General features: G+C 48.9%; 1 protein-coding gene across 7 annotated transcripts in view; it reads right to left on the reverse strand.

Moving 5' to 3' along the window:
- Positions 1-2,865, reverse strand: part of IL1RAP (interleukin 1 receptor accessory protein) — a 624,106-nt gene extending 621,241 nt beyond the window's left edge. For 4 of the 7 annotated variants that reach the window (XM_063916455.1, XM_063916454.1, XM_063916456.1 and 1 more), the window contains exon 1: positions 2,412-2,864. The gene's annotated coding sequence lies outside the window, so the exon portion shown is untranslated. Of the gene's footprint in view, positions 1-2,411 lie in introns of all 7 variants that reach the window. The other 3 variants (XM_063916460.1, XM_063916458.1, XM_063916459.1) reach the window with 3 other exon arrangements.
- Positions 2,866-11,966: the final 9,101 nt, after the last annotated feature.

An 11,966-nucleotide genomic window follows, 5' to 3' on the forward strand; every position in this document is an offset into this window, starting at 1 on the left:
AGTCTTTTTAAAATGCAAAGGACTCCCCAGATAGTCCCAGGTTGTAACTCGCAGGGACAGCGGTTATCAATACTTCATTATTTGGCTGTCAGACAATGATACCATCTCTATATAAAAACCAGAAGCTCTATCTGGAGCATTCAGGATTAACACCAAAGGTAAATGCACATCTGCAATGATCTCAGAGAAAGAAATTGTTGCAGCTTATTAGTCTGAAAGTGGTTTCAAAAAGGTAATTTACTAACAATTTGAAATCCATAATTCTACAATAAGATGATTATTTGCAAGTGGAGAACACTGAAGACAGGGGCCAATAAGTCTAATAGGCCCTACACACATGCCGATATTCTGAAAGATATGAACGATCTCGTTCATAAATGAACGAGAACTCGTTCATATCTTTCAGTGTGGAGACTCCAGCGATGAACGATGCGCGGCCCCGCGCTCGTTCATCGCTGATCTCCCGTCGGCTGTGCATGCAGGCCAATATGGACGATCTCGTCCATATTTGCCTGCACTTCAATGCAGCCGGGTGACGGGGGGAGTGAAGAAACTTCACTCCCCCCGTCACTGCCCCCCCGCCGCCGGGTTGCTCGTCGGCCGTATCGGCCGTCGGGCACCTCGGCGGCGCATCGCCGAGTGTGTAGGGCCCCTTAGACTAGGCCCACCAGTAAACGCACGCAAAGGCCAGACTGTACTATGCTCTTAGAAAAAGCAAAGAACGCAAATGTTGCATCAGGTGATGCACAGGCTTTGGTCAACATGATAACATGAAGCGGTGGCTTTTGTAAACCACCACTTGCTGGTGCGTTGGAGGTGAAAATTTATACCAGCACTCAGATTAAAGCCTGGCATGCATTACACCAACTGAGTGCAGTTTTAGAATTACACCTCCAACCCGCTGAGAAGTCCTGCCGCTTAGTAAACAAAGCCCCAAATGCTAACATTTATGCTGTTAAAATCAGACTGAATAATTATGGATTTAATGGAAAGCTGCACAGAGAAAGCCACGTGTTAAAAATAAAAAAAACTTCATGGGTTAGGTTTGTACCTTTGCATCTGAACAAAACATGAAGACTTCTGGACCATTGTCCATGAGACAGAAGAGAAACAAAAAAAAAAAAAAAAAAAGTGGTTTGATCTTAGCCCAAACAGACATGTTTGCAGCCACATGATCCGGAAGTCTTACAATCAATGAATCCACCATTAACTTCTCTTCATCCCAGATTATTCTACATGAAGACGTTCAGTAACTAACGTTTGGCTGAAACTGGATTCCAACAGGATCCTATGCATGCCAGCAGATCTACAATTGAATGGTTGAAACAAGACTTTGGAATGGCCAAGCCATAGCCCAGATTGGAACTCCATGGATATGTGGCAGCAGGACAGAGACAAACAATGCCCTAGATCAGAGCTGGCCAAACCAGTCCTCAAGATCTACCAACAGTTCACATTTTCCAGAACACCTAGCTGGTGCTCAGGTGTAGCCATTACTAATTAAGATGTGCTGCATTCATTCCTAACTGACAATTCTACAGATCTCCAGGAGGACTGGAAAACATGAACTGTTGGTAGATCTCGAGGACCGGTTTGGCCAGCCCTACCCTAGATGTACCCCAATAGTATGCACTACTAGCATATTTATAGATATGACACTGAGAAGATAAATTAACAAGTACATTAGGCCAACAGGACCCAGCTGTGCTCCTACTAAAATAAACAATATAAAATGACATGGCTGATTTAGCAACGGACACTGAAATTTACATACCCAGAACTTCTTAATTTCAACCAAGATGTGTAATACGGTTTCAAACTATCCAGTATTACCCAACAGAAATCACAGCCAGTAAGTAGGGTCTGTGTATGTGGCTGTGCCTAGGTCATCATCAGCTGTCAGTGACAAGTATCACCCAGGATCTTGCAATCTCATCTAATCACTGTGTATAAGAGCAGTCTGTCTCAGTACAAACAAATCCTGCCAGTGGGCACAGGAACATCACCGCTGGCATAATCTCATTCACTAAAAAGCAATCCTGTGCTAAACATGTCTCCTTGGAGTGACTAAAAGGCAGTGTCATCGTGTTAGACACAGCTCGCAGACCATCGCCTGTACATGGGAGCAGATGATAGATAGATAGATAGATAGATAGATAGATAGATAGATAGATAGATACACAGCTACCCCATCCTATGCAGCAGCAACACCACTACCACCAGCGAATACACAACGAATAAGTTACCAGTCCTCACACCAGTTATCTCTGACACACGAACTACACACACACTGGGAGACGCGTCCCCGCACACAAGTCACTTTATCATGCAGCGATGGGACATGCTCTATAGCTATTGCACTGGGCAGTGCTCAGCTCCCAGCACAGGTGCTGCCCATTGTTTCACCTCACCTGTGTCAGACGGTCACCCTCCAGCCCCGCACTCCGGTTACTAACAGCAGCTCTGCAGGGCTGCGCGGCTCTCCTGAGTGTCAGCGCTGCAGCAGCCGGATCCCTCAGCCGCAAACCTGCCGCGGGTCGCCCAGACACTTTCCATGGCACTTTTCTTTCCTCCGTGCCTCTCTTATCTGCCCGCTCCTACAGCACCTCCCCCGTAGCCAGCGATTGGTTCAGGCCGGCTGGCGGCCGTAACGAAGGATTTCTCCACCCTGCTCCGGGTTAGAGGGGTGGAGCTCGGGGTAGGTGGTGGCTGGCGTTGCTGCAGAACCGGAGTTGCCTGATTTAGTGAATTTTGAGCGACGTTTTAGGTAATCTGTCAGCGTCAGTGATTCATATGCTGCTGCTGCTGCACGCTGTCAGGTCTGCATTTCACAGGAAAAGGATATTGTGTAATATAGCATGGCACTGTGTTGTGTTCCTTCCTGAGGCGAGCAGGAAAGTTGGTGATGTCAACTGCTGCTATGCTACTTTGTAACTGACTGTGCTGCCATATCGCTGCGCAGTCCCGTATGTGGTGCTACCTCTAATCTCCGCTTGTGTACTGTATAATCGCAGCTCACTGCTGCTCATCAATTTTTCCCTTCCTGCTCATCATCAGTCCTTCCCCTCCTGCTCCTCAGTCCTTCCCTGCTGCTCATCGTCAGTCCTTCCCTGCCTGCTCATCAATCCTTGCCTGCCTGCTCATCAGTCCTTGAATGCCTGCTCATCAATCCTTACCTGTCTGCTCATCAGTATTTCCCTGCTACTCATCAGTCCTTGCCTGCCTGCTCATCAGTCCTTCCCTGCCTGCTTATCTTCAGTCCTTCCCTGCCTGCTCATCTTCAGTCCTTCCCTGCCTGCTCATCTTTAGTCCTTCCCTGCCTGCTCATCATCAGTCCTTCCCTGCCTACTCATCATCAGTCCTTCCCTGCCTGCTCATCTTCAGTCCTTCCCTGCCTGCTCATCATCAGTCCTTCCCCGCCTGCTCATCATCAGTTCTTCCCCGCCTGCTCATCATCAGTCCTTCCCCACCTGATCATCATCAGTCCTTCCCCGCCTGCTCATCATCAGTCCTTCCCCGCCTGCTCATCGTCAGTCCTTCCCTGCTGCTCATCATCAGTCCTTCCCTGCCTGCTCATCAATCCTTGCCTGCCTGCTCATCAGTCCTTGAATTCCTGCTCATCAATCCTTACCTGCCTGCTCATCAGTCCTTCCCTGCTGCTCATCATCAGTCCTACCTTGCCTGCTCATCAGTCTTTCCCTGCTACTCATCAGTCCTTGCCTGCCTGCTTATCAGTCCTTCCCTGCCTGCTCATCATCAGTCCTTCTCTGCCTGCTCATCTTCAGTCCTTCCCTGCCTGCTCATCATCAGTCCTTCCCTGCCTGCTCATCATCAGTCCTTCTCTGCCTGCTCATCTTCAGCCCTTCCCTGCTTGCTCATCATCAGTCCTTCCCTGCCTGCTCATCATCAGTACTTGCCTGCCTGCTCATAATCAGTCTTGCCCTGCCTGCTCATCATCAGTCCTCCCCTGCCTGCCCATAATCAGTCGTTCCCTGCCTGCTCATAATCAGTCTTGCCCTGCCTGCTCATCATCAGTCCTCCCCTGCCTGCTCATAATCAGTCGTTCCCTGCCTGCTCAGTGCAGAATGGAGACTGTTATGCAATATTTATTTAATGTTCTCATTTGTGTCGCAACCAACAAGGACAGGTTATGAAACGTAATGTCAGCGTGCTTTGGATACGTACAGTTGGCTATGCACTAATAATTTGCATGACAAGTCATAATTTTAAAGCGAAATTTACCAAAAACCAGTCCCCAAAAAAATAACGGTGAACTATAACAAATTGTTTTGAGGCCAAACTTCACTGTTCTGCAATTCCCCAGCTTTCAGCTCACCACATATATATTGGTGTTTTTTTTTCCCTGTAATAATAAAAGTCCCTGGCTCTCCAAAATTACCTCCCCCTGATACAAAAAAATATGTTTTGGACCTTGCTACTTGGCTAAATTGACAAACCTGATCATTAAGGTGAGGTTGTTGCAATTTTTGAAAATGTAGAACGAGGCAGAAAAAGTGTTTTTTGTTTTAGGAATTACCCTGTACCAGTTCTTCTCATAGCCAGGCCTCGCAAAACACTAATACGCCTTTTCCACTGCTGCTAAAACCCAGGTTATTGCCGTAATAACCCAGGAGCAGCACAGTGTAATACCACTTTTACACTCGCACTTCCGGGTCACTCCCGGGTTGCTTCCCGGGATGCGTCCCAGGATGCCTTCCCGGGACTGACCCCTTTCACACTGCACTAAGACCTGGGATCGACCCGGGACAGCCCCATTTACACTGATCCCGGGATATCCCTGCAAATGCATTAGTATGTCATTAGAAATGGCCTTGGGCTCAGAAAAGATGACATCAGCTTTTCTGAGCCCAAGAAAGCTCCAATCCGAGTCCTTTTAACAGTCCCGGGATAGTGAATCCCGGGACGGACCCTTTCACACTACCCAGCTTCCCGGGACGGTCCCGGGACCAACCCTGCTTTTGACCTGGGATGAAATCCCGGGATGCTCGTCCCGGGAAATTGTCCCTGTACCCATTTACACTGAGAAGAATCCCGGGATGATGCGCGTTCACGTGCAATATCCCGGGATTTTTCTGCGAGTGTAAAAGGGGTATAAAAGGGATAACCCGACCAGTGACCTGGGACTCCAACCCGGCCAGCTTGCTGGGTTGGTCCCAGGAAGGCCGCGAGTTGCAGTGCAGTGTAAATGGGTAAACCAGTTCGATGCGACCCGGCACCTGTTTACAGCATAGGGAGAGACGGCGTTAGGAGATGATCTCCAAGCATCCAGGCTGCACCTGTGGGTGGTGACATCACCGCCCCTGCAATAAGCTGGGTCCTGCTGCCAGTCTGACAGGGGTTCAGCCGTGTCGCACCCAGGTTGGATCCGTGTACAAAATATTGGGTGCGACCTAGCATTTTAGTTTAAATGGGATATAACTGCATATTTCTCTGACGTCCTAGTGGATGCTGGGGACTCCGTAAGGACCATAGGGATAGCGGCTCCGCAGGAGACTGGGCACAAAAGTAAAGCTTTAGAACTACCTGGTGTGCACTGGCTCCTCCCCCCATGACCCTCCTCCAAGCCTCAGTTAGATTTTTGTGCCCGAACGAGAAGGGTGCACACTAGGTGGCTCTCCTGAGCTGCTTAGTGAAAAGTTTAGTTTTAGGTTTTTTATGTTCAGTGAGACCTGCTGGCAACAGGCTCACTGCATCGAGGGACTAAGGGGAGAAGAAGCGAACTCACCTGTGTGCAGAGTGGATTGGGCTTCTTAGGCTACTGGACATTAGCTCCAGAGGGACCGATCACAGGCCGAGCCATGGATAGGTCCCAGAGCCGCGCCGCCGGCCCCCTTACAGAGCTAGAAGACAGAAGAGGTCCGGAAAATCTGCGGCAGAAGACGTCCTGTCTTCAACAAGGTAGCGCACAGCACTGCAGCTGTGCGCCATTGCTCTCAGCACACTTCACACTCCGGTCACTGAGGGTGCAGGGCGCTGGGGGGGGGGGCGCCCTGAGACGCAATAAAAACACCTTGGATGGCAAAAAATGCATCACATATAGCTCCTGGGCTATATGGATGAATTTAACCCCTGCCAGAATACACAGAAAAACGGGAGATAAGGCCGCCGAGAAGGGGGCGGAGCCTATCTCCTCAGCACACTGGCGCCATTTTCCCTCACAGCTCCGTTGGAGGGAAGCTCCCTGGCTCTCCCCTGCAGTCACTACACTACAGAAAGGGTTAAAAAAGAGAGGGGGGCACTAATTATGCGCAGTATTAAAAATACAGCAGCTATAAGGGGAAAAACACTTATATAAGGTTATCCCTGTATATATATAGCGCTCTGGTGTGTGCTGGCAAACTCTCCCTCTGTCTCCCCAAAGGGCTAGTGGGGTCCTGTCCTCTATCAGAGCATTCCCTGTGTGTGTGCTGTGTGTCGGTACGTTTGTGTCGACATGTATGAGGAGAAAAATGATGTGGAGACGGAGCAGATTGCCTGTAATAGTGATGTCACCCCCTAGGGGGTCGACACCTGAGTGGATGAACTGTTGGAAGGAATTACGTGACAGTGTCAGCTCTGTATAAAAGACAGTGGTTGACATGAGACAGCCGGCTACTCAGCTTGTGCCTGTCCAGACGTCTCATAGGCCGTCAGGGGCTCTAAAGCGCCCGTTACCTCAGATGGCAGATATAGACGCCGACACGGATACTGACACCAGTGTCGACGGTGAAGAGACAAATGTGACTTCCAGTAGGGCCACACGTTACATGATTGAGGCAATGAAAAATGTTTTACACATTTCTGATAATACGAGTACCACCAAAAAGGGGTATTATGTTCGGTGAGGAAAAACTACCTGTAGTTTTCCTGAATCTGAGAAATTAAATGAGGTGTGTGATGATGCGTGGGTTTCCCCCGATAACAACTGATAATTTCTAAAATGTTATTGGCATTATATCCTTTCCCGCCAGAGGTTAGGGTGCGTTGGGAAACACCCCCTAGGGTGGATAAAGCGCTCACACGCTTGTAAGAACAAGGGCTCTACCCTCTCCTGAGATGGCCGCCCTTAAGGATCCTGCTGATAGAAAGCAGGAGGGTATCCTAAAATGTATTTACACACATACTGGTGTTATACTGCGACCAGCAATCGCCTCAGCCTGGATGTGCAGTGCTGGGTTGGCGTGGTCGGATTCCCTGACTGAAAATATTGATACCCTAGATAGGGACAGTATATTATTGCCTATAGAGCATTTTAAAGGATGCATTTCTATATATGCGTGATGCACAGCGGAATATTTGCCGACTGGCATCAAGTCTAAGTGCGTTGTCCATTTCTGCCAGTAGAGGGTTATGGACACGACAGTGGTCAGGTGATGCGGATTCCAAACGGCTTTTGGAAGTATTGCCTTATTAAGGGGAGGAGTTATTTGGGGTCGGTCTTTCAGACCTGGTGGCCACGGCAACAGCTGGAAAATCCACGTTTGTACCCCAGGTCGCCTCTCAACATAAGAAGACGCCGTATTATCAGGTGCAGTCCTTTCGTGGGCAAGCGGGCAAAAGGTTCCTCATTTCTGCCCCGTGACAGAGGGAGAGGAAAAAGGCTGCAGAAATCAGCCAGTTCCCAGGAACAGAAGCCCTCTCCCGCCTCTGCCAAGCCCTCAGTATGACGCTGGGGCTTTACAAGCAGAATCAGGCACGGTGGGGGCCCGTCTCAATGAATTTCAGCGCGCAGTGGGCTCATTCGCAATTAGACCCCTGGATCCTTCAGGTGATATCTCAGGGGTACAAATTGGAATTCGAGACGTCTCCCCCTCGCCGTTTCCTAAAGTCGGCTTTACCGATGTCTCCCTCTGACAGGGAGGCAGTTTTGGAAGCCATTCACAAGCTGTATTCCCAGCAGGTGATAATCAAGGTACCCCTCCTGCAACAGGGAACGGGTTATTATTCCACACTGTTGTGGTACCGAAGCCGGACGGCTCGGTGAGACCGATTCTAAATCTAAAATCTTGAACACTTACATACGGAGGTTCAAATTCAAGATTGAGTCACTCAGAGCAGTGATTGCGAACCTGGAAGAAGGGGACTACATGATGTCTCGGGACATCAAGGATGCTTACCTTCATGTCCCAATTTACCCTTCTCACCAAGGGTACCTCAGGTTTGTGGTACAGAACTGTCACTATCAGTTTCAGACGCTGCCGTATGGATGGTCCACGGCACCCCGGGTCTTTACCAAGGTAATGGCCGAAATGATGATACTCTTTCGAAGGAAGGGAATTTTAGTTATCCCTTACTTGGACGATTCCCTGATAAGGGTAAGATCCAGGGAACAGTTGGAGGTCGGTGTAGCACTATCTCAGGTAGTGTTGCGGCAGCACGATTGGATTCTCAATATTCCAAAATCGCAGCTGATTCCGACGACTCGTCTTCTGTTCCTAGGGATGATCCTGGACACAGTCCAGAAAAAGGGGTTTCTCCCGGAGGAGAAAGTCAGGGAGTTATCCGAGCTAGTCGGGAACCTCCTATAACCGAGCCAAGTCTCAGTACATCAATGAAAGGGTTCTGGGAAAAATGGTGGCTTCCTACGAAGCAATCCCATTCGGCAGATTCCACGCAAGAACTTTCCAGTGGGACCTGCTGGACAAATGGTCCGGGTCGCATCTTCAGATGCATCAGCGGATAACCCTGTCACCAAGCACAAGGGTGTCTCTCCTGTGGTGGTTGCAGAGTGCTCATCTTCTAGAGGGCCGCAGATTCGACATTCAGGACTGGGTCCTGGTGACCACGGATGCCAGCCTGCGAGGCTGGGGAACAGTCACACAGGGAAGGAATTTCCAGAGCTTATGGTCAAGCCTGGAGACATCACTTCACATAAATATCCTGAAGCTAAGGGCCATTTACAATGCTCTAAGCTTAGCATGACCTCTGCTTCAAGGTCACCTGGAGTTGATCCATTCGGACAACATCACGGCAGTCACCCACGTAAACAGACAGGGTGACACAAGAAGCAGGAGGGCAAGGCAGAAGCTGCAAGGATTCTTCGCTGGGCGGAAAATCATGTGATAGCACTGTCAGCAGTATTCATTCCGGGAGTGGACAACTGGGAAGCAGACTTCCTCAGCAGACACAACCCCCACCCGGGAGAGTGGGGACTTCACCCAGAAGTCTTCCACATGTTTATAAAACTCGACAAGTATTGCGCCAGGTCAAGGGACCCTCAGGCAATAGCTGTAGACGCTCTGGTAACACAGTGGGTGTACCAGTCAGTGTATGTGTTCCCTCCTCTGCCTCTCATACCCAAGGTACTGAGAATTATAAGATGGAGAGGAGTAAGCACTATATTCGTGGCTCCGGATTGACCAAGAAGGACTTGGTAACCGGAACTTCAAGAGATGCTCACGGAGGATCCGTGGCCTCTACCTCTAAGAAGGGACCTGCTCCAGCAAGGACCCTGTCTGTTCCAAGACTTACCGCGGCTGCGTTTGACGGCATGGCGGTTGAACGCCGGATCCTGAAGGAGAAAGGCATTCCGGATGAAGTCATTCCTATCCTGATCAAAGCCAGGAAAGATATAACCGCAAAACATTATCACCGCATTTGGCGAAAATATGTTGCGTGGTGCGAGGCCAGTAAGGCCCCGACGGAGGAATTTTCAACTAGGTCGATTCCTACATTTCCTGCAAACAGGAGTGTCTATGGGCCTGAAATGGAGGTCCATTAAGGTTCAAATTTCGGCCCTGTCAATTTTCTTCCAAAAAGAACTAGCTTCAGTCCCTGAAGTTCAGACGTTTGTGAAAGGGGTACTGTATATACAGCCTCCTTTTGTGCCTCCAGTGGCACCTTGGGATCTAAATGTAGTTTTTGGGTTCCAAAAGTCACATTGGTTTGAACCACTTAAATATGTGGAGTTAAAATATCTCACATGGAAAGTGGTCATGCTGTTGGCCCTGGCCTGGGCCAGGTGCGTGTCAGAATTGGCGGCTTTATCCTGTAAAAGCCCGCATCTGATTTTCCATTCGGACGGGGCGGAATTGAGGACTTGTCCTCAGTTTCTCCCTAAGGTGGTTTTCAGCGTTTCACCTGAATCAACCTATTGTGGTGCCTGCGGCTACTAGGGACTTGGAGGACTCCAAGTTGCTAGACGTTGTCAGGGCCCTGGAAATATAGGTTTCCAGGACGGCTGAAGTCAGAAAATCTGACTCGTTGTTTATTCTGTATGCACCCAACAAGCTGGGTGCTCCTGCTTCTAAGCAGACTATTGCTCGTTGGATTTGTAGTACAATTCAGCTTGCACATTCTGTGGCAGGCCTGCCACAGCCAAAATCTGTAAAAGCCCATTCCACAAGGAAGGTGGGCTCATCTTGGGCGGCTGCCCGAGGGGTCTCGGCTTTACAACTTTGCCGAGCAGCTACTTGGTCAGGAGCAAATACGTTTGTAAAATTCTCCAAATTTGATACCCTGGCTGAGGAGGACCTGGAGTTCTCTCATTTGGTGCTGCAGAGTCATCCGCACTCTCCCGCCCGTTTGGGAGCTTTGGTATAATCCCCATGGTCCTTACGGAGTCCCCAGCATCCACTAGGACGTCAGAGAAAATAATTATTTACTTACCGATAATTCTAATTCTCGTAGTCCGTAGTGGATGCTGGGCGCCCATCCCAAGTGCGGATTGTCTGCAATACTGGTACATAGTTATTGTTACCAAAAAATCGGGTTATTGCTGTAGTGAGCCATCTTTTCTAGAGGCTCCTCTGTTATCATGCTGTTAACTGGGTTTAGATCACAAGTTATATGGTGTGATTGGTGTGGCTGGTATGAGTCTTACCCGGGATTCAAAATCCTTCCTTATTGTGTACGCTCGTCCGGGCACAGTATCCTAACTGAGGCTTGGAGGAGGGTCATGGGGGGAGGAGCCAGTGCACACCAGGTAGTTCTAAAGCTTTACTTTTGTGCCCAGTCTCCTGCGGAGCCGCTATCCCCATGGTCCTTACGGAGTCCCCAGCATCCACTACGGACTACGAGAAATAGAATTATCGGTAAGTAAATTCTTATTTTTCCAGCTGGTGCACAGGTATATTCATTACTGACTGACACAATTTAAAAGATCCACAGATTGATCAAAATTATCTAATTTGCAATTCTCTGAGGAGATCTTGAAAATATGCACAGCTAGGTGTCCTGAGGACTGAAGTTGAGAAGCACTGCCCCATGCAACACAATAGAAAATACTTTTTAATTGAGAATGCTTCGCTCTCCAGCTCCTCTTGCCGATCTAATTTTTAGTAAGAATGCTATCGTTGTAGTCAGACAAATGATGGAGATCATTTTAGGTTAGCAATAAACATCTTAAAGTGGGCAATCTTTTATTAGTTTGTCCTGTTCAGCATCTAGGTATACGGAATCTATATATGGATACTGCTCCCTGATAGACTGGAAGGACTCACAAATCCTCCTCTACCAATTTCTGTTAGGGTGAGAACCAAGCTCTGATGAGGCACAAGCATCATGCTGTCCTACTGCCTAAAGGGCCCCATACACTACTGCGACATGTCAGACCCTTATGTCGCAGGCGATCACCCCGGCAACCTCCCATGCGGCAGGATCACATAAGATACATGGTGATCCCAGCCATGCATGCGGGGTCCCACATATCATGAGTGCAGCACATTCAAATCTAGGGGATCCAATCCGATGCTCACGGGACTGCACATCGGATCGGATGTAAAACACATCCGAAATGCCCGATTTCATCCGATATATCGGCCCGAATGGCCGAAATCATCGGGTATTTCGTTCTAGTGTTTGGGGCCCTTTACTTTCCTAGTAATATCTAATTAAATACAACGGTAAGGATTCCATCCTCTGTCCTGTACAGTGCATCTATACAAAGCAGATTTCTTCTGGGCTTAAAAATCACATACAAATCGCGTTGGTTCTGCAGCACAGCTGATGACCAGATTTATTACAGA

The sequence above is a fragment of the Pseudophryne corroboree genome, chromosome 4 (genome assembly GCF_028390025.1).
Source record: "Pseudophryne corroboree isolate aPseCor3 chromosome 4, aPseCor3.hap2, whole genome shotgun sequence".
Classification (NCBI taxonomy): Eukaryota; Metazoa; Chordata; class Amphibia; order Anura; family Myobatrachidae; genus Pseudophryne; species Pseudophryne corroboree.